The sequence below is a fragment of the Puntigrus tetrazona genome, unplaced genomic scaffold, assembly GCF_018831695.1.
Source record: "Puntigrus tetrazona isolate hp1 unplaced genomic scaffold, ASM1883169v1 S000001182, whole genome shotgun sequence".
In the NCBI taxonomy this organism is placed as follows: domain Eukaryota; kingdom Metazoa; phylum Chordata; class Actinopteri; order Cypriniformes; family Cyprinidae; genus Puntigrus; species Puntigrus tetrazona.
In genome coordinates, this window is record NW_025048768.1 from 58,539 (window position 1) to 84,265 (window position 25,727).

The following is a 25,727-nucleotide window of genomic DNA, read 5'->3' on the forward strand; positions in this document are numbered from 1 at the left end:
CCAGGGACAAGACAAGAGAGAATCCAGAGCAGGAGGAGATCCGTAGGATCCAGAGCACAGCCATGATAATGGCCCATGGTGGACCAGCAGATCTAGCAACCCCAGATGGATAATTAGCTCACCCTCAGCATTGGTGCAGTGGGTGGAGCTCCACTCGCTCTCTTGATGCACCAGGCTTTCACGCACGGCCTGGTCTGACAATATCGGCTCGGGTCTTGTCGCGATCCTCCGCTTTGTCATTCTCTCTGGCAATGGCTCAGTGGTCACAGCAAACTCGGGCTCTAATGTTTTCTCTGTAAACTGATCAAGGCACTTTTTCTGTATGTAGGGAACTCAGTAAAAGGCATTATGGCAAATATGAGCTGATTGTTTGTTAAGGTCATAGCTGTATTTCAATAGAATAGCTTCTGTAAAATTAAATTTTATTTGAAATGTGTGTATATATATATATATATATATATATATATATATATATATATTAAAATCAGCTTGAAATAGATAGAGGATAGTCACTGATAGAGGATGTTTTGCCAAAGCACACATGCATACATATTAGTTGATAATATTTATTGTTATTTTCTATTTTCTTTGTTAATTGTTTTTGTTATAGCCCTCAGAAAGGTAAGACATTGCCCATTTAAACACTTCCTACATATGAGTATATATGAATTAATGTATTCATGAAATGAAAAGTGATGGAAAAAATAATAAGCTGTTGATTTTGACTTGGTCTCTCAACTATGAATCATGCTGACCCAAATCACAGTCATAATACCATTCCAACACAATAATTGTTTTGGAAAGTGTGCAGCCTGCGCCTGTGTGCATAACAGAGCCATTCTGCATCTCCTAACTAGGTTAGGATACCTTTCCAGTTATCTTAAATAATTAACGAGCTGAGAATTTTTAACACTTTTGAACGTTTATAAATAACATGTATGATGAATTGTACTGTACTGCAGTAATAAAACAGATGATTTTCTTTTTTATAAATGGCAATATAAACCAGTGCTTCTTGTAAATATGTCATTAGTCCCTTATAGAGTATATGATTCTAATTCTGGAAATTTTGTCAAATTTGGCGAGGCTAATCTAACTTTAGAAGTGCTTCAGTTGTGCTTCAGACTGTGCTCATGCAAGGTGGAATGGTTACTTTTCACTGTCTATTGCAGATTACATATTACATGTGTGTATAACTATAGAACCATCAATATCACCTATTTGGCATGACCGCTGTGGACAGCATCTGGTAATGTTCCAGATATGAATGTATACCTTAAGGAGCCTCCTAAGGTATAGCTTGGGGAACACTTTAAAAGGGCCTGCCTTTATTTAAACCAATGGTTCTGAACTGGTTTGGCCCTGGGACCTGTGTTTTGCCATGATCATCGAGCTGCAATGCACTATATATATAAACTATTAATGAAACATGGAAACTACTCATGAATAGAATGAATATCATGATTTCATGTAATTATTTCTCAGTTAACACACCAGTTATGTGAATTTATTGTTACTGTACTTTTATTTCACACATTGCATGCTTGCATTGTTTAGCGCATCACGCTTTAGTGATGGGATATGCAGCGATATAACATCTGGCAAAACAGATAACGATAGAACAATGACACTCATATTAAACCTATCAACATCTCATATCAGATCTTTTTTTAAATTTATTGGATTAATGTTTACAAGTGTCATGTCTAACACCTTGTCATTAGCAGGGCCCTGTATCTGCCAGCAGAATTCCAACATACCTCATAAGAGGGCACTACAAAAGGTCCTCAGATAGCAAATGTTGTTTTTATATATATATATATATATATATATATATATATATATATATATATATATATATATATATATATATATTTTATGTAAAATTAAATTTTAAATCTGTTCATCAATGATTTAAAAGTACCTCTAGTTACTCACATCTTGTATCTTAAATGTGTAGCACTGTTACAGATAATTTATAAATAACTCTGTTGGTGGGAGTCATTTTCCTAATCAGCTGCGAAATCATAGTGATCAGCTCTCACAGAGGCTGCCTAATTGCTTAGTAGGAAACAAATTATGGTGCACGGCAGGGCACTGAGAAGCCTATAAGGGTGCAGCCCTAGGAGCAGTGCACCGAAAGTGTCATCTTCCATCAGCGGACATCTGCAAAGGACATTATTATCTTTTGTGTTAGGCACTACACTAACAAAGTTCAACGTAGTTCATGCTGAACATGCATCACTAACACATAGTTACATATAACCTGAGGGTGTGAGCTGACAAGGCCATGTGAGTATGGTTTGCAGTGAAATGAAGACTTCTAAGCAGTTTTGCAAGTGCTTTATATTGTATGCCGTGTTGTTAGCAAGCTGATAAAATATGCACATACTGTAGTTTGTTAGATGAGGCTTTGATGATCTCTTTGAAGTGTCTATTAGAAACCATTTGCACGCTCATTAACGTTTAATGAGGAAGTGCAAAATGGTGAGAAAGCAATTACAGATGTACATGCCCAAACTATGCTGCTATACTGAGTTACATGTTTGATTAGCCTTCAGTCTAATAACTTAAGGTCACTGTAAAAAATCTCAAAGCATTTAGCATGCCAAAAAAAATAAATAAATAAAAATGCAACAACATTTTTTAAACAACATTATTTTATTCATGTTTTTTGCTGTGTGCAAAGAGATAAAGTAAGAATTTACACAGAAAAAATCTCAAAACATATGGGTGGAGCTTAAAAAACATCTTTGGCTGAAAATCGCAAGAAGACATTTTAAAACACAGGGACAGAGTATTTGCTTTCACCGTCTTTTCACTGCTTATATCCTAATCCATAACAAACACCCTCTGAGAATAGATATGATCTAATATAAATGACTGTGGTAATATGTGTCATGGAATGCTTCCTACAAAAATGTCAGTAAGGATTATGTACATCTGTAATAATCATAATCTTCTTTAAAATTGTCTTTATCTCAGGTATGAATGTGTTTAATATGTTTTGACACTTTTCTGTGTGATGAAACCTCAATACTGTTCCATAGAAAGATGCATATCTATTTTTCTCTCTGTCTGCCACTGCTGGATAGTTGCTAGAAAAACAAGGCCTGAATAAAGGACAGAAAGCCCATGCTGGTCCAATTCTATACATGTGTTAGATAAATCAAGCCTGACGGGCAGAGCCTCGTTAGGATTCCTTGGTTGACAAAAGCCCACCTTATATTACCTCAAGCTCTCACAACAGTCGTGACAGCTGACAGGAGAAAATAACAGAATCAGCAAAGCTATGGTCGCTGCTTCAAAAATATTGCTTTTTTATAGGGCCGTGTTAAAAGCTGTCATCAAAGCAACAGAGACAAAAGCTGTTATCTAGGTGGCCAAAAGAAAAGAAAAAAAACTAAAAAGAAAAAAAGTAAGCATATCGTCTTTTTAGAATGTACAATAAACCCTAAGAAAACCACCAGTATTTATTATAACAGTAAAACTTTATATAATTGCTGATAATTTTGCACAATTTATGTTACAGTTCAGTTAATAACACACCTCTCCTAAACAGGCCACAAGATTTGTCAATTTGCTCAAATCCCTGAATAATTTAGTCCAAAGCATTTAACACGAATTACGTTCGTACTGGTAATCTATTATTTTGTATGTGTGTATGTGTACGTTTTTACATTATAGCCAATATGTTTTTAAGAAAAGGTAATCTTGTTACAACAGAACATTTTTCATGTCATTCTTGATTTATGCCTGAAACTTGTAGCAATTGTTCTTTGATTGCATTGCAAGCAGTGACATTTCCTTCTGGATATGCCACCAGGTTTTTACAAATGAACATTTGGCTTTGAATTGGTAAAATGGTTTTATATCACCATTATACTATGTATATTTAGCAAAATGTTTTGCAAACTGATATAATGTGGTTCATCCTGCTTCCTACAGTGTCAGTTTAGAATTTTGCATTTTTCTTTTTATTTTGTTTAATTGCTCTTCAAAATTATAACAGACTATTTGTAATGGAAATATAAAGTCTTATGGATGTCTCATCGCATTTATGAAGAACTACTGCAATCCATGTTAAACTTGTAAAATGTTTGTAGAAGAGATCAGTAGGTCTAGTAATGCAGGGCCAGAAAATAATTTATTAAGTTGTGTCTCTCAAGCTCAAGGTCAGTTTGTGCATGCACAAGAAAACTGGTTCTGAGCAGGACATGACATCAATGACAAGCTGCAGTAAAGACCAGGTGTGCTTTGCCACAGTGCCAGAAGCACTCCATTTCACACCCATGCTTTTGGCACGTAATCATGACTGTAGATGTGGTGATTTGAAGGCCAGTAATATCATCTGAAGGCTTTTTTGGCTTTTATCTGCAGGTTGTTGACTTAGCAATGTGTACATGTAGCAGTTTGAAACCATAGTAACCTCATTTTCATTTTGGATGCTTAAATGTTGCTGGGGTAAAATGAGGAAACAATTAAGTCTGTGCTATTCTCAAAAAGAAAACTTGTTGAAATTAAAGACCAAAGGAAGCTGATAATGTCTCTTTATGATATTTGACACCTTATAAGTAGACACACTGAGACAAATCAATGGAACTGTATCATGTTGCTCTCAACACCAGCGAAACAGAAATTCTGGCCCTTATCTTGACATTACAACCAAGTACCTCTAGGCATAAGAATGAAGACTGGTGTCTATAATTCAATGAACCAGACACTGCCTGTGCTGGCCCTCCAGCCCTCGCTGACAATTAATAGGAGAGGCACGGCTCCCACCAAGTGAGGCAGATAGAGAGGAAACAATACTGCAGGCCAAAAATAAAATGGATTCAGAAAATTCATGTGACAGTGACAGATTCATGTGTAAAGCTCATAGTCTAAGAATGCACAATTATAAGTGAGATTTTTTTCTTACATGTGACCTGTGTTGGCAAATCAGTTGGAATGTACAAATAAGTAAAAAAAAATCTGTTTTGGTCAAATTTCGCCTTTTTCGCAAGCGCACAATCTCAAAAATAAAATGCATTACTGCTAAATATGTCTTTCAGAGATTTGATCCTGTCCTCCAACAAAAACGACCCTATATGTTGTTTGTGCATTTTAGTTTTTGTGAAGTTTGGGCTTCAATCAATATTTGGTGCATCATTGTCATTCATCTATCATCAAATCTATCATTTTAGGTATTACTCGTGGGTAAAGGTAGGTTTAGAGATATGGTCAAGAGAAACTTGTTGGATTACAGTGTTGTTCCAGGGTCAACAAAATATGTTGACATAGGAACACATTGTACTCAACAGAATCAATATCAGTATAAGGTTTAATAAAAGAAAACGAGAACAGAATCAACCTAGCAAAAATGTGATGAGAACTGTTAATGAACAGAAAGAGCATAGAGCTTAAATAGACAGACCAAATCAATTAACAAAATGAATATCATGTAGACGTGTAAATGTAGACACAGAAACTTTTGTCTTGTGTGTGATGTGAGTCTATGTAGCACCAGGTCCTAGAGAAACGCCTCATTTCACTATATCAGCTATATGTCGTAGAAATTACAATAAAAGCCACTTGACTTGACTTGACTTGATTAAAACATAAAGTATATTTTGATTGTTTCTCATGCGGACAAAATTTCTGAAGTGAATCATTGCATTTGTATAAGAATAATATCCATATTTTAAATTACATAAACCATTGAGAGGAACCAGTGAGGAGCCCAGAGCAGGAGGAGGTGTGAGACACTCCAGTTCCTGACTGACAAAGGTGGAGCTGGTTGTAAGGTAGCCCATGGAGAGCCAAGGCAGATCTAATTGCTCAGGCAACCAAGGTGCAGACAGGGATTACATTTATAGCAGATCTGGTTAAGTTAGATTTCTTTTTTAACATGGTTTACACCTACCGTTTTGATTGAGATTATGAATGCGATATCCAATCTGAGGTGTTTTGATTTGTCACTGTGGGGAATAGTAAGTTGTTCAGTGCATGTGTTCACTGTCTCAGTCTGAATTTTGGCAATTTTTCTCATCAGCATTAACAGCAAAGCGCAGAAGATACATTGTTTTTGCAGTATGGACTGCTGTGATCATAACAAGAGTTTTTTAGGCCTAATCTATTCTTCCATTTGAATAAACATTTAGTTTTTCATGTTACTGAAATAACCAACAAAGTCTTTATTGTCTAATCTGTACAAAAGCAATACATTTATAAAAGTTCTTAGCTTGTTTTTGTCTGTATCTATGTTTCTAGGGTATCCGTAATGAGGAGCCCAAGGCCGACATAGAATCCATGTGCAATAGTTTAATATTAGACACAAGGGCAACAAACATATTCTTAGTTCAGGCAGAGGGTCATTAGGGTTAAGATAGTTCGAGAGGCTGACAAGTTTAGGGGTAATCCAAGAGACAGATATCAAGAAACAGGCAATGGGTCTTTAGCAGGCAGTAAATCCAGACACGGAAACAGAAAGGAGGACAGCGCTGAGAGACATGTGAACCCATTACATGACACGTTGTCGTAAAGTGGATGGTAGATACTGTTTGTTCAAAGGGCATTGGTGGGGTGATGGCTATTGTTGTTGGGCTCATCCATGATGTCCCAAGATACTGGGGCTAGGATAACTGATAGTGGAAGAATGGGTTCTGGATCGGAGCATTCGTGGGGTGATCATGACATCTGGATAATGCGTCAGACTTACTGTTCTTACTCCCTGGTCGGTAGGTTACAGTGAACTGGAATCTGGTGAAGAACAAGGAACCATCAAGCTTGACGTGGGTTCAGTCTTTTAACACTTTTGAAGTACCCAAGACTCTTGTGATCAATGATGACTTAAAAAGGGTGGACAGCAACTTCCAGCCAGTAGTGCCACTCCTTAATAGTGGACCTCATTGTTTCCAACGTCATGTTCCGTTCAGCTGAATTGAGTTTCTGGGAGAAGAATGCACATGGGTGGATTTTGCCTGTTTCTGGGGATCTTTGACACAGAATTGCCCCAATGCCACTGTCTGATGCATCGACTTCTACAATGAATGGTAGCTCTGGGTTGGCATGTTTTAGGATGGGTGCCGATGTGAATCCTTCCTTTAAAGATTGAAAGGCTTGACTTGCTTCGGGGGATCCACTTGAGCTTGGCAGGTTTACCCTTTAACAATGATGTCAGAGGTTATGCAATCAGGTTGAAATTTCTAATGAAGTTGATAGAAGTTGGCAAATCCCAAGAACCTCTGTAGCTCTTTTACTGTTGATGGTTGGGGCCATTCTGTCACTGCCTTGACCTTAACTTCGTCCATCTTGACTTTATGATAACTGATTTGGTAACCCAAGAACAAGGTTTTCTTAACATGGAATTCACATGGAGTTTCGGATTTGGAATACATCAAGATGTCATCAATGTAGGCTATGACAAACTGAAAATTTCATTTATGAAGAACTGTAAGACGGCAGGTGAGTTTGCAAGTCCCTATGGCATAACCAGATTTTCATAGTGCCCCCTGGTGGTGATAAAAGCCGTTTTTCATTCTTCACCTTCCTTGATCTGAATGAGGTTGTAGGCACTCCTCAAATCTAGTTTATGTAGATGGTGGCCTCCCTCATCTGTTCTAAAGGAATGAGTGGAAGGGGATATCGAGTCTTGATGGTAACATTGTTAAGACCCCGGTAGTCGATGCACGGCTGTAGGCCACCATTCTTCTTCTCTACAAAGAAGAATCCCGCAGTGGCAGGTGAGGTAGAGGGATGGATGAAACCTGATTGAAGGGCTTCAGAAATGTGTTCATCCAGAGCCTGACTTTCTGTTCTGGATAGGGGATATACTTTACTTTTGGGGGGCATGGCATTGGGTAGCAGGTCAATAGGGTCGATGAGGTGGTATATTGTCTGCCACCACAGTTTTGCTAAACACCTCCTGAAGATCATGATAACAGGAGGGAATGGTTATCTGGGCTTTCAATGCTGGTGGTACAACAGGACACGGGTTGCTTAAGAATGTCATGACAGAAGGGGGACCAGTTAAATAATTCTCCGTTGTGCCATGAGATGCTAGGATCGTGGGGATATAGCCATGGGAAACCAAGAATTACCTTAGGTGAGTCTACGAAGTAAAGGGAGATTGACTCTTGATGAAGTCTAACTTGCAAGGTGAGGGTTTGGGTTTGATTCACGATGCCTTTTCCTATTAGTGTATTGTTGATAGCTTTGATTTGAATTGGGGGATGACAGGACTGAGTGGGGATGTTGAACTTTGAAACAAGGCTCTGATCGATAAGGTTTCAATGGAAAGTGAATTAACCTTGATTGTCACAGGTAAAGTGAAGTTTTAATTGCAAAGCAATGTAAAGTGCTCTATATTCACCCTGGGGACTGGTACTTTGAGTGGACATCCATGACTTCGATGACCTGCCTTTCCTCAGTAAAAACATAGCTTGTTGTCCCAGCCTCTATGGTGTTCGTCTTCGGAAAGTCAAGAGAGACCAAGTTTCATTAGGTTGTCTATTTTGATGGCTGACAAAGTCAGTGAAAGATAATTCCTCCCCCCTACAGACCAGTTCGGTCTGTCATTTAAAGTTTAGGCTTCTAAAAAAACATGGCTTTTAAAGCAACATCATTCCATCCACTCTGAGCGGCTAGCATTCTAAACTCTATGGCAAATTCGGCAGATCGGTTCCCTTGGGTAATCTGCAGGATTTGCGTGGAACTACCTTTACCCTCAGCAGGATATTCAAACACTTCTCAGATTTGTTGAAGGAAATACCCAACGGAACATTGAAATCTAGCATCTGAGTCCCAAACAGCTGTTGCCCAATTGATCGCTCTGCCTGTGAGAAAGGACATCAGAAATGCCCATTTCTTTTCCTCATTATCAAATTTACTCTCTTCATGGCGCATATACAACTTAGCTTGGTGAACGAATCCCCAGCACTGCTCAGCCAAGCCATCAAACTTACAAGGGAGAGCAAAGCTTACTATTGTGGATGGGTTGGGGGGAAGTTTGCGGATAAACTGGGTCATTTACTGCTCAGGCGAATTCCGCTTGTAGATTAGAAACTTCCGCTGGATTCGAGGGAGGCAAAGTATTCTGTAATGGTGGGACCGAGGCTGATGTAGAATCCATGTGCAGACGTTTATTATTAGACACAAGGGCAACAATCATAAACGTAGTTCAGGCAGAGGGTCTTTTTTTGTTTTCTATTTCGACGCTGAACGGTTGTAAAAAGCATTTCACTGCATGTCGTACCATGTATGCATGTGTATGTGACAAATAAAATTTGAATTTTTTTTTTTTTATTTGAATTTGAACGTACATATAGAAATCACGCATACAGCTCATTTTCAGATGTGAAATCTATGAATTGCAAATTATCTTTAACTTGCATGCAAATTAATGGTTTTAGCTCTCTGCTCCTAAAGGACTCATAATTAATATCATTAATACATAAAATATCCTGCAAGAACAGCTAACATTTTCAAAACCTGCATACTCTGACAAAAAGTCTGCTCAGACCCTGATGTGATGCTAAGCAATTTTCTTCGACAAAAACGTTTTTTATAAGTAGGAGCATTTAAGATGGATTTAAGCATATGCACAATGCAAATGCACGTTTTATAAATGAGCCCCCTGCCATGTAGATGCAGCCGCCATGTTGGAACGGTGAACTTTATGTCATTCACCGTACTGTAGATTCACATTCACGTTGAACCATTCTATGCAGGATTGTGGCATCTTTTAAATATTCAATAATTACTATGGAGAATGACGTCAACTCAAGACTCAATATGGTGAGTGTCTTGCGTATCACATCCCTTAAAAACAGTTGCTAATGATCCATCTAAATCTATGGTATAGACCATAGATGTAGATGCCTCATTAGCAACTATTTCCATGGATACTTGAATACTTGATAATAGTTTGTTAGTTTTGATTAAAAGTGTACTATTAATCTCATTAATTATTCATTTAATTTCCTTAATACTTTAGCATGATGCTAATGTTAGCCCTAATGCTGCTGCAGAACAGGTGCAATTCTCTCTCATAATGTATTTTGTCATAAAACTACACATAAGAAAATGTTTTGTTGTATGAATCCGAGTGTTACGACCCCACGTAGGTCTAGGGGTACTGGGGTGTAACATTTAAAAAGACAAACATTAAAGAACGTGCGTATAGTGTGTGGGACAAAGAAAACACCGCAAACTAATGTACAAGATAAGACTTTTATTTGTGTAGGTGATTATTAAATACAAGAGGTGTAATGGTGATAGGACAAAAAGGAAAAAAAGGTATATACACGTACAATATTTACAGTATTTACATTAACAAAACACGACACGGAGGGAACGGGAAGTAGAGACGAGGGAGGTGCTAAAGTAAAGAAAATAAATCCAAACAGTCTCCAGCTACTTAATTCCCCCTTAATCTATCTACCAACAGAAACTATATGTGAAAAGAAAATGTCTTCAGCGTCCGCGACGCCCCTAACTAAGCTACACTTGCTTATCCAAAACCCAAAAGTACATGGGGTGGCACGCGCCCCTAACCTGATGTACTATACAAGACAGATTCCTACGTGTTGTAATTTGCCACGTGACGTTCTTACCTGTCCACTTCTTCCCGGCCTTATAACACACAACGCATGACAACTTACGATACGAGCGGAATCGGGAACGGAAAAACAATACACAGGGTGGCAAGTAACGAACATCAAACAAACGCAATATACAATCATAACCAGTAATCAAAGAAGTAGCGCGCAAAAGCAAAACAAAATGGGGGCTTGTGGGTGGTCTGGCGGGCTCTTTTATTTGAGGTGGTCTTGAGTGATTGGAGACTGCATAATGTGTGACGTCAGCGCTGATGATGATTGACGGGTGACGGGAACCAATGATCGGGGACTAAGAGGTTAAAGTGCGAAGAACAGATAGAGGGAGAAAAAAACACACGGCACAACACGAACACGTAACACCGAGTATTTGAAATTAAAGATTAATCATAATTAATGAGGTTAATGAGGTTATAAATAAGAATGTAGATCAATATTGAAAAAAGTTTTATTTATTTGATTTGTATTACTTGTATTTGTGGCGGCTGTTATGTAAGCTTACTTGGGGACATAAAAATAAAAGTAATTAGTGTAAATTAATTATTTTTAAGCACATCTTTTTGTTGTGTTTGATTGTAGAAGGGCAGTGACTTGTAAGATTAGCATTCAGAAACGAGTATTAAAACATGTTTATACAAAATATTCCACATTCATAGGGACTCAAATGGCACCAAATGACCCCACAATATATAGTTAAAGCCAGTGCGAATCAATGCTTTTTCCAGAAAGCATTCTTAAAATGCGCAGAAAAGAACAATTAATTGCAAAGATCCGTCTCCTTAGTTACTATTGCCATTACTGACAAACAATGCAGCTGAAAAAAAACCTGACCTGGTTATGGTTTAATGAGTGGTAAGCAATGACATGAAGCAATATTAATAATAATGGTTAATAGTGAATATTGAACTATTGTGCGTGTTAGCAGGATATAATTGCTGTATGTGGTATTAAAAATACTAAAATATGCATTGTGCCAAGAAGGTTGTCTGTTTGTTCACTCAGGCACCAATCTGATTAGCAGCTGTATTTAGAGTTGTCTTTATCTATTACCTCAAGAGCAAAGTATACGGCTCTGTCGTCTTTGACATCACCAAGCACGCCCCCCAGTATTGTCCCGCCCCCTCCCTTTGATTGACAGCGTTGATGTAGACATTGGAAATTCAAATGCAAAAGTAATTGCGATTGTATTTGTGTTTTGGCAGTTTTACATGCACTACGGAAAAAAAAACAAACGTGGCAATTAATATTGCTATTTATGTATGTGTCACGGTTGTGGTTTAGAGTAAGGAGCACTTCGACAAGTAAAATAAACGTAACCAGATTTAATCCTCTTAAACGGGCAAAATAATAATATACAAACAAACAAACAAACAAACAAACAAACAGAACATAGCAGGCAGAACATAAACAGAACAAGCAGGCAGAACATAAAACTACACGTATGGACCTTGACGATCGGACAAACTGAATACAACACACACAGGACTTAAATATACAACGTAATTGACTAAATTAACAAGTAACAGCTGACGGCAATAATACAAATTAACAGGAAGGGAAGGTACGGCACACAGAGCACATGACACAAGACAGAAAACGACAACAAAAGAGTCCAAAGACGTGACAGTATGACAGGGCTCATAACTCGTAAGAAATACAGTTGCAAATGGACTTTGCAGTTTCATTTGAAACGTGGCAGTCACTGCTCGTTCGAAAAAGTGAAAATGCAAAATTTGCAATTGCATTTGGATTATGTCACAATTTATGTGTCGACATACTGAAAACGCGATTGAAAATACAATTTGCATTTCCATTTGAAAATACACTTGGTTTTCAACTGCTGTAGCAAATATTCTCACTAATAAAATCACAGTTTCTTATAAATTCTCACTCACATTTACAAAAGACGGTGCCTGCTTTTTTATATAACATATTTATTATTATGAATTATAATACTGCTTGGTTTGTTGGGTCGGATTGCTAGCAGAGTCCATTTGGAATCGAGCAATAGGCTTATTTGATGAACACCCGAGTGCAATTGCTACATTCACACCTGCCCAAACGAACTGCAATGAAATCCATTTGTTATGCAAGTCAAAAAGCATTTGTGTGAAATGACCACTGCTGAAGGACATCTCAACGTATTTGCATCGTATTAGTTGCGTACCATAATTCACAGCACAGTAAACACTTTATAAGTGAAATAAAATTAAATGCATAAACCTTTATTTTGCTGAAGAAGTGCATCAAACTGTATATATATATATATATATATATATATATATACACACACACACACACACACACAAAGTATGGGGCATTCCTTAAAAAATCTCTAAAGTTAAATAAACACTCTAGCACTACTGAGTACAATTTTGTGTATTTGGTATGTTTTTGCGGAACGATTTTTAGCAAGGAAACATCTGCATTGGCAAAATGAGCCATGTTTCATAATAAGCTCCTTTAAATAGCCTACTGGCCCAGTCAGGAAGCCTGGCTGTACACTCAAGCATGGTGATAACTTCAGACAGCTGAGTCCAGCTTTACACTGTTGTTATGCCTGGTAAATTAGCATGCGGAGGTGGAGACCACCAAATACGGTTTAGGAAGGAAAGGCTAAAAATAGCCAGTCAGGCAGTAAACTCAGTCAAGATCACCAAGACCAGGAATTTAATATACAAGACATCAAAAGGTAGGGAACTTAACATAGCTTGAAAGTGAGTTTGTTTCATTTGTAAGCTTTCTGGGCTTGAGTGGTAAGTGTTTGAAAGAAAATGATAAAGAAAAAAAGAGAGTTTTACATTTCAGTCAGTGCTCTCTGCTGGCAAATGATTGTGAGGCTCCACTGCATTTTGGTAACTGTAATTTTATGTGAAAAAAACATGAAAGAAGTCAATACTTGTGCTCAGCGAAAATGTTGTAATGCTCAGAATTGGTTACCTTACCAACAAGTTGATTATTCGAGGTGTATGCTGCACACTCTATTTTTAACTTGCTGGAATTAAATGTTTTACATTTTGCCTTATGTAAGAAATGTTGTCATATTCTAAAAAAAAGAGTTGAAAAAACAAACAATAAAATTATTAAATTAAATGGCCATATGGCCAGGCCAGCCAAGCATTACATTTGCACTTTAATGCAAATACTTATTTTACTCTTGAAAATGCAGTCAATTTCTTGTTATTGGTTAACACACTCACTAAATATCTTTGATATAACCTTTATTTTTACCTCACACATAAGTAGTACAGCTGTCATTTTAGATTCCGATAAGACATAAGCTCCAGTTTTAGGTCTGTGATCTCATGAGTAATATAAGCTGGACATCTTTGTACAGAGCCAGACAGTCTAGGAAGTATAGTAAACCTACTCGGGTGACTGCTTGGGAATGGGTTTGGCGATATGCAAACCACCATTACATATTTACAAAATATTTACATACAGCCAAAACACAGCATGTTAAGTACCAAAAGTTAAACATATGTAGATATGTCTGACTGTTGGAGGTTAATTGTTGAATAACTAGACGACTAACTGACCATTGTGCCCCATCCCTACAATGGCCAGCAATTCCTACCCTCATTTTCTAAATAAGTCTAGGTCAGACAGCCAGCTGTAAAAGCCATCACCACTCACCCTGTCTCTCTCTGAGTGTTGGACCACATTATATTTTTTACTCTGTCTAAATGAGATTCCGATAAACATAGGCTTTTTCCTGAAGAATTAGGGGCTGAGTGACAAGAAAAGCCAAGGTCAAGCATCCACCATCAAAAGGTCAACTCAAGAGAGTGCCTACTATTGCTGATCAGATAAGATGCGTGACAAGCATCGGATAGGTGTGTGTCTATATGTGTGCGTGTCAGAGAGATGTCAGCCATAAAAGCAGCGAGATAAAACACATCATTAGAGTGTGCCGGGCTCTAATGCTGTAAATATGGTGGCCACATAGGGAATTCTGACATGTTATTTGCTACTTCAGACAAGTTGGTTAGGTGGTAATGGCCTGTGTAAGGAGGTGTGTGTTTATGAGTGTCTGCACATAGTATGGATGTGCTGTTTGATGTGTATCCTAGAGGTCAGTCTCCTTGTTCCCATTTCAATAGGATTTTTACTCTGGAGTGTTTCATATTGCAAATTAAAGTAATTATAAAATGTCAATTCAGTATTTTTCAGATGAATACTGCATGTACAACAAAAATCACAAGTATTTCCCAATGGAATATTTCAGTTATTTCAGCATTTTTCTTAAATGGCATGGCCTCTTAAATGATACAAATCTTTATTAATCCTAATAATTATCATTTGTACAAATACTGTACCTCTGTCATTGTCAACTGTTTAAAGTGTTAACATGTAGCAAAGTGTTAAAATCATCACTTAAACGATGATGGCGATCAAACCGTTTCAAAGTCATTATTTAGCTATGACGCTTAAAGCTAAGAACACACAATATGAAAACCCAGTTAACTTGCCTGAACAGGACTGCTTTGTTCATATGCTACAGTAATATGTAGCTTATTATCATGTAATGTCTGTGATAAGTATTACATATTATTAACCCCCCGTTAAGTTGTCTGTCACTAATGTGTGCAGTTATTGTTTAGGAAAAACACTGTTAAGTAATTTCAGGTGCTGTAGGTCTTGATAACAATACACAATACAAAAAAAGTAATCAAATAATTTGTCAAAAGTCAAGAACCAAAAGCCACAAGCTAATTCATAATAAAAAAATAATAAAAAAAAAAAAAAAAAATATTATTAAAATTGTAAACTATTCATCTTCTGCTAAAAATCCCCAAAAACAAAATGAGAATACAGATTCCCATTAAATCAATCGATACCAAAGAGAACACATCTGATCGCATATGTTACACAGAGACAGAGAGAGAGAGGGAGAGAAAGAGAGACCTGCAACTCTTTAAAACATAACACACATGGCAAACCTGAAATGTTCCAAAGTGTGCTTTCATTTTTATGGAAAACTCGGACGGGATGGCGGAGTCCATCATAAAAACAGAATTTACTCTATTGCACGGGATGCCACGAAATTCGTCTTTTTTTGGATGAATAAAAAATCTGTCACTTCACTCGAATCGTTATACAAACTAGCGTATTTATTAATGTATTAACAGTAACAACATTTTGTTTTTCAAAAAATAAAAGGGTTTAATTTTCATTTGATTAAAAATAAATAAATGTTTCATGTCTTTCGTGAAAAAAATAAAACACATTAGAATTTCTACAAGAAAAAAAGGACCGTAATGTTCAAAATGTTGAAATTGACCGTTTTGAGTTTTGAAATAACTGTTTTTTTTTTGGTTTTACACAAAGTAAAACACCGGAAAAGGTACAGTTGGGTACCAGAATCAAATGTTTTCAGCTGTTGAATTATTAGAGAAATCATGCACACCTTACAACCTCTTTACAACAATGTAATGCAGTTTATGCCTTTTTTTAGTCTCATGACTCATCACTACACTCATTGTGCTAGTATCAGCACCTGGTGAGTGGTGGACTGTCTGTGTAAAATCATTACAGCCCTACAGCCATACTGAAGAGGTAGTATCAACCCCACCTGTCCAGACACTTCTGTGGGAAGATGAAGAGACCCAGACAGCCCTTTGATTTTTCTCTTTGGATAACATTCACTGAATGGTACCCGCAGTAATGTGTGCTTCTTTCCCCCTCTTCTTTTCTTTTACCTTTAGTTATAATCTTAGCTAAAAGGGCACTCCTACACCTACAAGAGTCATGCTGTTACCACTGCTTATGATTTGAACCGCTGAAGTTATATCTAGACTTACTTCAAAATATGCCCTGTGTTCCTCAACACAGAAACAAAATTATTTATTCTGAAAATGTCCAGTTCAAAGCAAGAGTTTGTTGATGGTGTTAATCAAAAGCAGCTGTTGATGATTGATGTAAAACATGCAGATGATTAAAATAGCCACTGTAAACCGTTTAAAAAAAGTATTTATCTGACTGTTATAGTGAGTAAGCCCTACAAAGATTAATAGTAAGGTGCTTTTCATGGAGTACTTGTCATAATTTAATGGTGGGGTGTTGTTTTGCGAAAACCACAACATTATGTCATTATATTATACAATTTTTTTTTACTTCAATGTTGCAAGTAGACTGCAATTGCTACAACTGTCCAATCAATATAACACATCAGCTGCAAATGATTTCAAACAAAGAATAATTGCTCTCTTTTTTGAAGTTTTTTTCCAGTACAAAACTTGTGTTTTAGAAACAACTTTTCATACATAAGTAAATGTGTCTTTAGATAATATTTTCTATAGTAAAGAGAGGTAACATTAAAAAAACAACAACCCTGTTTTACACTATGATAATTTGTTATGACATATTACCATATCTTTGAAATTTGATTTGGAAATGTCAGATATATTTATTATACTCATTTTGTTCATGTTTGTAAGTTGAATGAGCTTAAGAAAAAAGATGTTTACTTCTGTCAGCTTTTTCCCAAAGTCCCTACTGATGACCAGTTCTGTTTTTAATTACTTCTGACCATTGCTCTGACTCATCTGTGCCACCTGATCTCTGAGCTATCAACACCAGAACAGCTCTGAGCATGCTTCACACCATCATTAAATGCTCAGTCGAATCCACCACAAGCCCACAAGAGTACCCAAAAGAAAGGGGAGGGAAATGTATAATTGATGTATGAAGATGTTTGAAAGAATGCCCAAGTTGCTTTTTTCCCCCATTCATTGAAAGTAAATGATATCAGGAGCTGCCACGCTTTAAAAATACACGTTGCAGTACCAAATTTATTTATTTTCTTTTTGTTCTAATCTGGTTTGTTTCCCCTAGTCCAATGTGTAATTAAATTAATATACTGATCTAATGTACTGCCCTATTAATCTGACTGATTTACATTCAAGGTGGTTTATTCTGATCGCTCATGCACTTCACTTTCTGAATCATAGTACATTATTCATCAGTACATCGTTCTTCTCTATGCTGCCTCTAGTCTCACATAACAAGCTTCAGACTGACGGCTGAAGGTCTGGAATACATGATAGCATTTATTGGCCATGGTCTGTCCAGTAGGCCATTTGACTGACACTCGTATTGTTTTGAGTGGAAAAAATGCAATGCTTAACATGTCCGATCAATCGCAGGAAGCTCTGCCTTCTCAATAAAATAGCCAAGTCATCAATGCATCTGCTGTTAGAAGTTCCTGTTGCTACAGAAACAGTCAGCAATCTGAGACATGCACCTAGGACTGCGCATGCACAGATGCATGATCAGGATCAGGATCTCTCCTGATCTATCTATCTATCTATCTATCTATCTATCTATCTATCTATCTATCTATCTATCTATCTATCTATCTATTTATTTTTTATTTTCTGTTTTGTTCCTGCTTTCACATGTGAAATTGTATGGTTACTCAGTAATTGGTATTCAGCTGAACTAAATTTATAAACAACCCCCTTTATCTTCAGAATACTAAAGTTAAAGGAATTAATTTTATGATTTAAACACTTCCAGGTGGGCTGATTATTGCTGCTGTCAATCATTAAAGTCTCTGCACTGTGCAGCTGTTAAAGTTCATAACTTTACATATAATAAATATTTATAACATACCTACAATATTCTTTAGCTATACCAACTCATAATTGCTTACAAAAATGTACTGTGCAAAAAGCTATAAAACGTGCATTCTAATTCTGACTGAGTAACTGATTAACTAAAACCAAAACATTGTAAATCAAAATAAATCACCAGTAAGTTTTTTTTGTAATGTTTAAAAATTTAACTAAATATATCAATACATAATATAGATTCATATTTGTTAAATTGAACAAATATTAAAATGTAAAAATGTTAACTTTATAATTCATTGACTGGTTTTAATGCATTTGGTGTTTTTTTTGTATTTAATTTGAAAGGACAGCTCATAGCTTACAGGAAAGCTAAGCACTAGAGACAAAAGGGGACGGGATTGGGGGAAAGGTCTGCGAGCTGGGACTCGAACTTGTGACACTCGTCACACCTCATCTCTCCAGGTCTGCCTTCGTCTGGCATTTTTACAGGATCCCACCTCTGGAAGCACTTCAGTTGCAAGGGTTTCTCTTTCCAGTAGGTACACCTCAGTGTTCCAACCCTCTAGCTTTTAGCATTATCAGGGAATGAAAGTTTGCTTACTCCTCTGTCCAGAAGGACATACCCCCACAGACCCCCTTATGGAAAATATTTTTGTTCATGCCATCAAGAGGCACCTACCGACAGGTGACATTTATTTCATATATATATATATATATATATATATATATATATATATATATATATATATATATATCTTGTCTAGCTTGAACTGTAACACACACTTGAATGTTTAACTTTACTGACAAATAAAACAAACTTTTGCCAAAGAGCATAGAAAAGCTGGTTAATTTAGGTTCTAACTATTTTAAACATATGTCAAATTTAAAAACTTATTTATTTAATTTATTTATAATAAATTCTTTATTATTAATTTATTTACTTTACGTCTATGTGACATTTCCAGTCCTCTATAATGACTAAGAACATTCCATAGCCTATGGTAAAAACACTGTAAAGCTCTGCCTGCTCTTGTGTCTTATTTCTTTAATGAAGAATTGGAACATTCTTGCATCATCTTTATGCCACTATAAATTCATTTTAAGTCCTCGAGAGATGTGTTGCAGCACATTATGACTGCAGAGAGTCTTTGACAGTCAATTTATTGTGTAATTTAACGGTTTAAGCATTCATACGGATCCCTAACACTTCAAATCAAGCCTATTGTAAGCCAGCTAATTTCACAACCATTGAAAACTGACCTCATAATTCTTTAATAAGCAGAAACCTACTGGGTAGATAAAATGAACGAAAGGAGCGTATAAGTTCAGTATTTCAGAATTATTTAGTTTGAAGGTACGGTTTATAGCTAGCTCCTACTGCTCTCTCAATATCCATTCCAAATCAGATATACTTTCTTCCTGGTACTCAGCAGCCTGAAAAAAAAACTGCCATTGAGTTTTATCACTTTATATTCCATAGTTTGTATCAACAAATAAAGCTCCAGCACTTGGATTTGGTCGTTTGGTGAGGAAATTGAGGCAGTGGCCACACCTGCTTCAAACTCCAACCATGTAATAAATGAAAGTTCTTTGTCTCAGTTAGATTTCAGGGGATGCAACAAGGTTGAGGTGATTTATTGTTTTGTGCTTTAGTGACAAAACCTGAGGGTGGGCTGGAGCCAAGAATTACCGGTGAAATTTAATTGAGTTGGATAAGACGTTAAGGTAGCTCACTCTACGGGCTTAACTTATTGCTTCCTTGCTCAATTAAAACAGAACATCTGCACATTGTCTCATGCAGCAGAGTGCTGTCCAAGTCTGCTTGTGGCAACCTTTATTTACAAAGTGGAAGAAATTGTGTGGATGCATGTCACGAATCACAGTAAGTTAATGTGCTCTTTTGTCTCGCGTTAGGATGGTACTTTTATTTTGAAACACAACAGAGCTTTAAACATTTAATGCTACTGACAGGATAGTTTATTTCTAAACTGCTGCAATAAATGCATCAATTAAACTAAAAAACATTGCCATTGCCACAATTTACAAAAATCATAAGATAATGTCGGATCATATGACAGTGTAGACTGGGGTTATGACTATTGAAATTTCCCCTTTGTCATTAAAGGAATAAATTATATTTTAAAATATATCATAATTCAGGCACTGTTGTTGCCTGAATGAACCTAGGAGCTATGTTGTCGCTATATTGTTGGGCTATATGCTCCTGGTAGGGTCTCCCAAGGCAAACAGGTCTTAGGTGACAAGCCAGACAAAAAGCGGTCCACCCCACCCCTTATGGATAACAATAATAATAGAGTTGAGACGTCGCCCAGTACGGTACAGCCGGGGCCCCGCCATGGAGCCAGGCCTGGGGTTGGGGCCAGCATGCGAGCACCTGGTGGCTGGGTCTTGCCCCACGGGACCCGGCCGGGCTCAGCCCGAAACAGCGGCATTGGGCCATCCTCCCGTTGGCCCACTAGCTGCAGAAGGGACCGTAAGGGGCCGGTGCCTTGTGGTTTGGGCGGCAGTCGAAAGCGGGGACCTCAGCAACCCATCCCCTAGACACAGGGACTAGGGACATGGAGCGTCACCTCTCTGGGGGGGAAGGGGCCTGAGTTAGAGGTAGCGGGAGGTAGAGAGATACCGGCTAGAGATAGTCGGGCTCACCTCCACACGCAGCTTGGGCTCCGGAACCCATCTCCTCGAAAGGGGGTGGACTCTTCACCACTCTGGTGTTGCCCGCAGTGAGAGGGGGCGGGCTGGTGTAGGCTTGCTCATAGCCCCCCAGCTTAGCCGCCATGTGTTGGAGTTTACCCCGGTGGACGAGAGGGTCGCTTGGTGGACGAGAGGGTCACCTCCCTGCAACTTCAGGTTGGGGGGAGGACTCTCACTGTCCCCCAGCTTAACCGCCATGTGTTGGAGTTTACCCTGGTGGACGAGAGGGTCGCCTCCCTGCAACTTCAGGTTGGGGGGAGGACTCTCACTGTCATTTGTGCCTACGGGCTGAATGGCAGTGTAGAGTACCCTGCATTCTTGGAGTCCTGAGAAAGGGTGCTGGAAAGTGCTCCAACTGGGGACTCTATCGTCCTCTGCTGGGGGACTTCAATGGTCATGTTGGTGATGCTAGTGACACCTGGAGGGGCGTGATTGGGAAGAACGCCCCGATCTAAACCGGAGTGGTGTTCTGTTGTTGGAATTCTGTGCTAGCCACAGTTTGTCCCTAACAAACACCATGTTCTGCCTCCGGCAGAACTTTGACCGGACCCCGAGGGAGGCTGGAGACATTGAGTCCGAGTGGACTATGTTCTCTACCTCTTTGGTCGACGCGGCCGTCCGGACCTGTGGCCGTAAAGACCTGTGGCCGAACCCGGTGGTGGACACCGGAAGTAAGGGATGCCGTCAAGCTGAAGAAGGAGTCCTATTGGGCCTGGTTGGCTCGTGGGATTTCTGTGGCAGCTGACAGATACTGGTAGGCCAAGTGGACCGCTGTCCGGGTGGTTGTGCAGGCAAAAACTCGGGTCTGGGAGGAGTTCGGGGAGGCCATGGAAAAGGACTATCGGACGGCCTCAAAGAGGTTCTGGCAAATCCTCCAACAACTCAGAAAAGGGAAGCAGTGCCCTGTCAATACCTGTATATACAGTGCTGGTGGGAACCTGCTAACCTCGACTGGGGATATTGTCGGGTGGTGGAAGGAATACTTTGAGGATCTCCTCAATTCTGCCAACACGTCTTCCATTGATGGAGCAGAGCCCGGGGACCCGGGAGGGGACTCGACCATCACCCTGGCTGAGGTCACTGAGGTTGTTGAGAAGCTCACTGTCTGGGGAGAGGGAAGTCTGTGTGTCCCTGCTTAGACTGTTGCCCCCGCAACCCGGCCCCGGATAAGCAGAAGAAGAAGAAGAATATATCATAATAGAAAAGCCTCCTTTTTTGGAAACTCTCTGTGTGGATCATTAAAAACTGTTAATTGTGATTTCTCATCTTCGTTTGTTGAATCCCTGCACCGCACCATGACATTAGACTGGACCAATAAAAAAGTGAGCTCTTTGTTTCCCTAGGTTTTGTTTTCCATTTTCTGATCAGTTTTTATTTTCTTTCTCATTAATGAATGAATGCCAAAGCCTTAGCCTACCACTGATGGAGAGTCAGAGCCCAACGTAAATCATGAGCCATTGCTATGGAGCTTGACAGAGCTGAGGATAGCCCTGGAGCCACAGCCAATGTCATCAGATCAGGTGTGAGTGCGGGCAACAGAACTCGCCGTGGTGAAAAAAAAAAAGGGCTTAGTTGGAGCCAGTTCTTCTCTGGCCAGACGCCCAGCACTTCATTTCCAGTTAAATTTTAAGTGCATGTTAGATTGTGCAAGTGTGTGTGTCTTGTTCCAGTGATCTGTCCACAGGGCTCATCTAGGTATTCTGGTCTCTGATGAAGTCTTGTTGCTGATCCACCATCTGATCTGGATATGATCTGAGAAACAGAATAAGAAAGAAACAGACCAATATTAGCATAGATGCCATTCTTTTTACATTGCAATGAGTACATCATGTTATGGGGAGTGTTCCAAGTTCCCAGCTGATCTAATTAACGCAGCCTAACAATCATTTAAGAGATTTGAATAATAGAAGCATATTAGTTTGTTATGTGTACGCTAGGTTGAAGAGATGTGCCTTTAATCTAGATTTAAACTGACAGAGTGTGACTGCTTCCCAAATAGTGTTAGGGAGATTGTTTCAGAGTTTGAGTGCTAAATAGGAAAAAGATCTGCCGCCCATAGTCGATTTTAATTTGCTAGGTATTATTATTAAATGGCCAGAATTTTGAGTACAAAGCGGATGTGCAGGACTATAATATGATATGAGCTTGCTCAAGTATTGCGGAGCTAAACCATTCAGGATATTATAAGTAATTAACAAGATTTTAAAATCAATCTTGTTTGATAGGGAGCCAGTACAGTACAGGCTAATATGGCCTAGTTCTAGTAAGGGCAAGACAATAGACATCAACAATAAGACAGGTAGAGCATCAGTACCAGGCAGACAGTCCAAACAGTACACAGGTTCAAGGGAAGTCCGCGATACAGGGTCAATGGGCAGGCAGTGAGTCGGTAACAGGTTATCAATCCAATCAGGCAAACAAGACAGGCAAACAGGATCAGAGAGATGAGAATCAGGTAAACAGGCAATGGTCATACACATGAATAACAATCGGAATAATCAGGAGAAACGCTTGGTAAGGCAGTCAGACTGGCAATATTTTGCGAGTGGCACATGGAGGGCCTTCGGTTATACAGCCCTCAAAGAGGAAGTGAGCAGAGAAGAAGCAGAGCAGCCTGAGCACAGCTAGTACTCAGGCGAGAGCTCCCTCTGCTGGCTAGGTGTTACACCTAACTGATAAAGAAGAATTAACAGAGCTGCCATAAAATGTTAGACAGTGTTCTAGGTTATTACATGTGGTGTTTCTAGGTCCAATTATTTGCATGAATTTAGCGTTAAGAAATTACTCATCATCCAATTTTTTATATCACCGGGCCACAAACAAATATACAGCTGAGTATCATGAGCATAGCAGTGAAATGTAACAACAGTGAAAGGTAAGACATGTCTCCTGATAATATCTCCCAGAGGTAACATGTTAAGTGGGAAAAGTAATGGTCATAGTACTGAGCCCTGAGGTAGTCCATATTTCATGATGTGATTCCTCCTCATTTACTGCTACAAATTGATGGCGGTCAGATAAATACGATTTAAACCATGCTAAGGCACTTCCACTAATGCCAACTTGGTTTATAGTCTATTCAAGAAAATGTTGTGGTTGAACGCAGTGCAGAGATCTAATATCACTTATTAGGAGATACAACCACGACGAGGTGACAGAAGCAGTTAATTTGTAACTCTAATGAGAGCAATTTCAGTACTATGGTACGGTCTAAATCCTGATTGGAAATCCTCACAGATACAATTTTTCTCTAAGAAAGAATATAGTTGTGATGATACTACCTTTTCTAGTCTCATTTTGCACAAAACAGCTTAAAGTTTAACACATGGGTGAAATAGTTCATAATTAATACAGGGATAGTACCGGGATAAAGACCTTATCCTTATATATCCTTAAGTCAACTTTAATACATTTAAATACCTTCATTCAATTATCTGGACTACAAAACTTTTTGTGAGATTATGTTTGAATTTCTGTTCTTTGAAATTAGCTAATAAAAGAGAAAAAAAAATACATAGTTTTTCCACATTTTTGGCCAGTATCTTAAAATGGAACCTTCCAATTTCCAACTTATTATTGTCTCCTACAATACAGCAAGTTCATCTTTCAAAATAAATGCAAAGACAGTTATTATTGTCCTTAGTAGTTTTATCATCAGCTCAAGCCCAAAAAGGGAACAGAGTTATGTGACAAACGTGCTTCACTATGAAACACGTTCATTTCAATCGCTTGCACAATGCAACTATAAAACTCTACTTTCGGGGTTTTTGCTCTGGCTCAGAAACACACAGCTTCTCCTGACATGGCTGCATCAACACTGCTGGGTTACTGAACCCACACCTTCTTTCTTTGCCTCACCATTTGGACTGCATTAGGCAAATATTACCACTTCTTGACATATAGAAGTGGGAGCATGTTTAAACTAGCCATTTTAGGGGTGTGTGAATGAGTAACTTTTATAAAGAATATCTAAAGTTTGACACTTTAGTCTTTGCAAAACTAACAGCTTGTAATACCCCAAAGATAAAGGACAATTTTAAATGTCACCATATGACCCCTTTAACATGAAGTTGTTTTAGGGGTGCTGCTTCTATAAATGTGCCTTGTAAGTCATGTTGAATAAAATCATAATTTTGCATATGGAACTTTTTTTTTTAATACAATTTTAATCATTTGTATTTAGTTATTCAGAATTATGTTACTTATATAAAGTATGCACATTTTTCTTAGATGAGAGTTGTTTGTAGAATTGTAAAGTCATATGAAACTTACAAAGCTTTCATGTAAACATTACAGATGATAATTTGCATACTATTAGACACATATTGTGAACTCACAGATTTTGAATGCTTAAATAATTTACCCTTTGACCAGTCTTTCTGAAAAATAATGAAATAATTGATTGGTCTTGTCTGATCTTCTATTGAGCTTTAGCTGCATCTTAGCTGTTTCCTAGCTGTGTTGATGAGGAGTTAATAGAAGTGAATGTACATGCAGCTGAGATGCTGCAGTTAAGAAATGGAAGTGTGCTTATCTCCTTTGCCAGATTTGAGCTGCATACAATGCATGAAATGGTCAACAAACTTCATGTGCTGATGAATTTTGATCAGTTCTGTGACACTTGACATTTTATTGCAGTAGAATTCTGTCTTGTATCTACTCTAAATGAATTCAGACTCAGTTGTCTGCAGTGACAATTTACTTTTAATAAGGCTGGTTCTCAAATTAGCTTTTTTCTGCCAGACTTTCATTTTTTGTTTTGTTTTTGATAACGTCTCAAAGACCCTGTATTGTGTGGATACTGAGACAATCTGCAAGTGCACATAAAGCCATATGA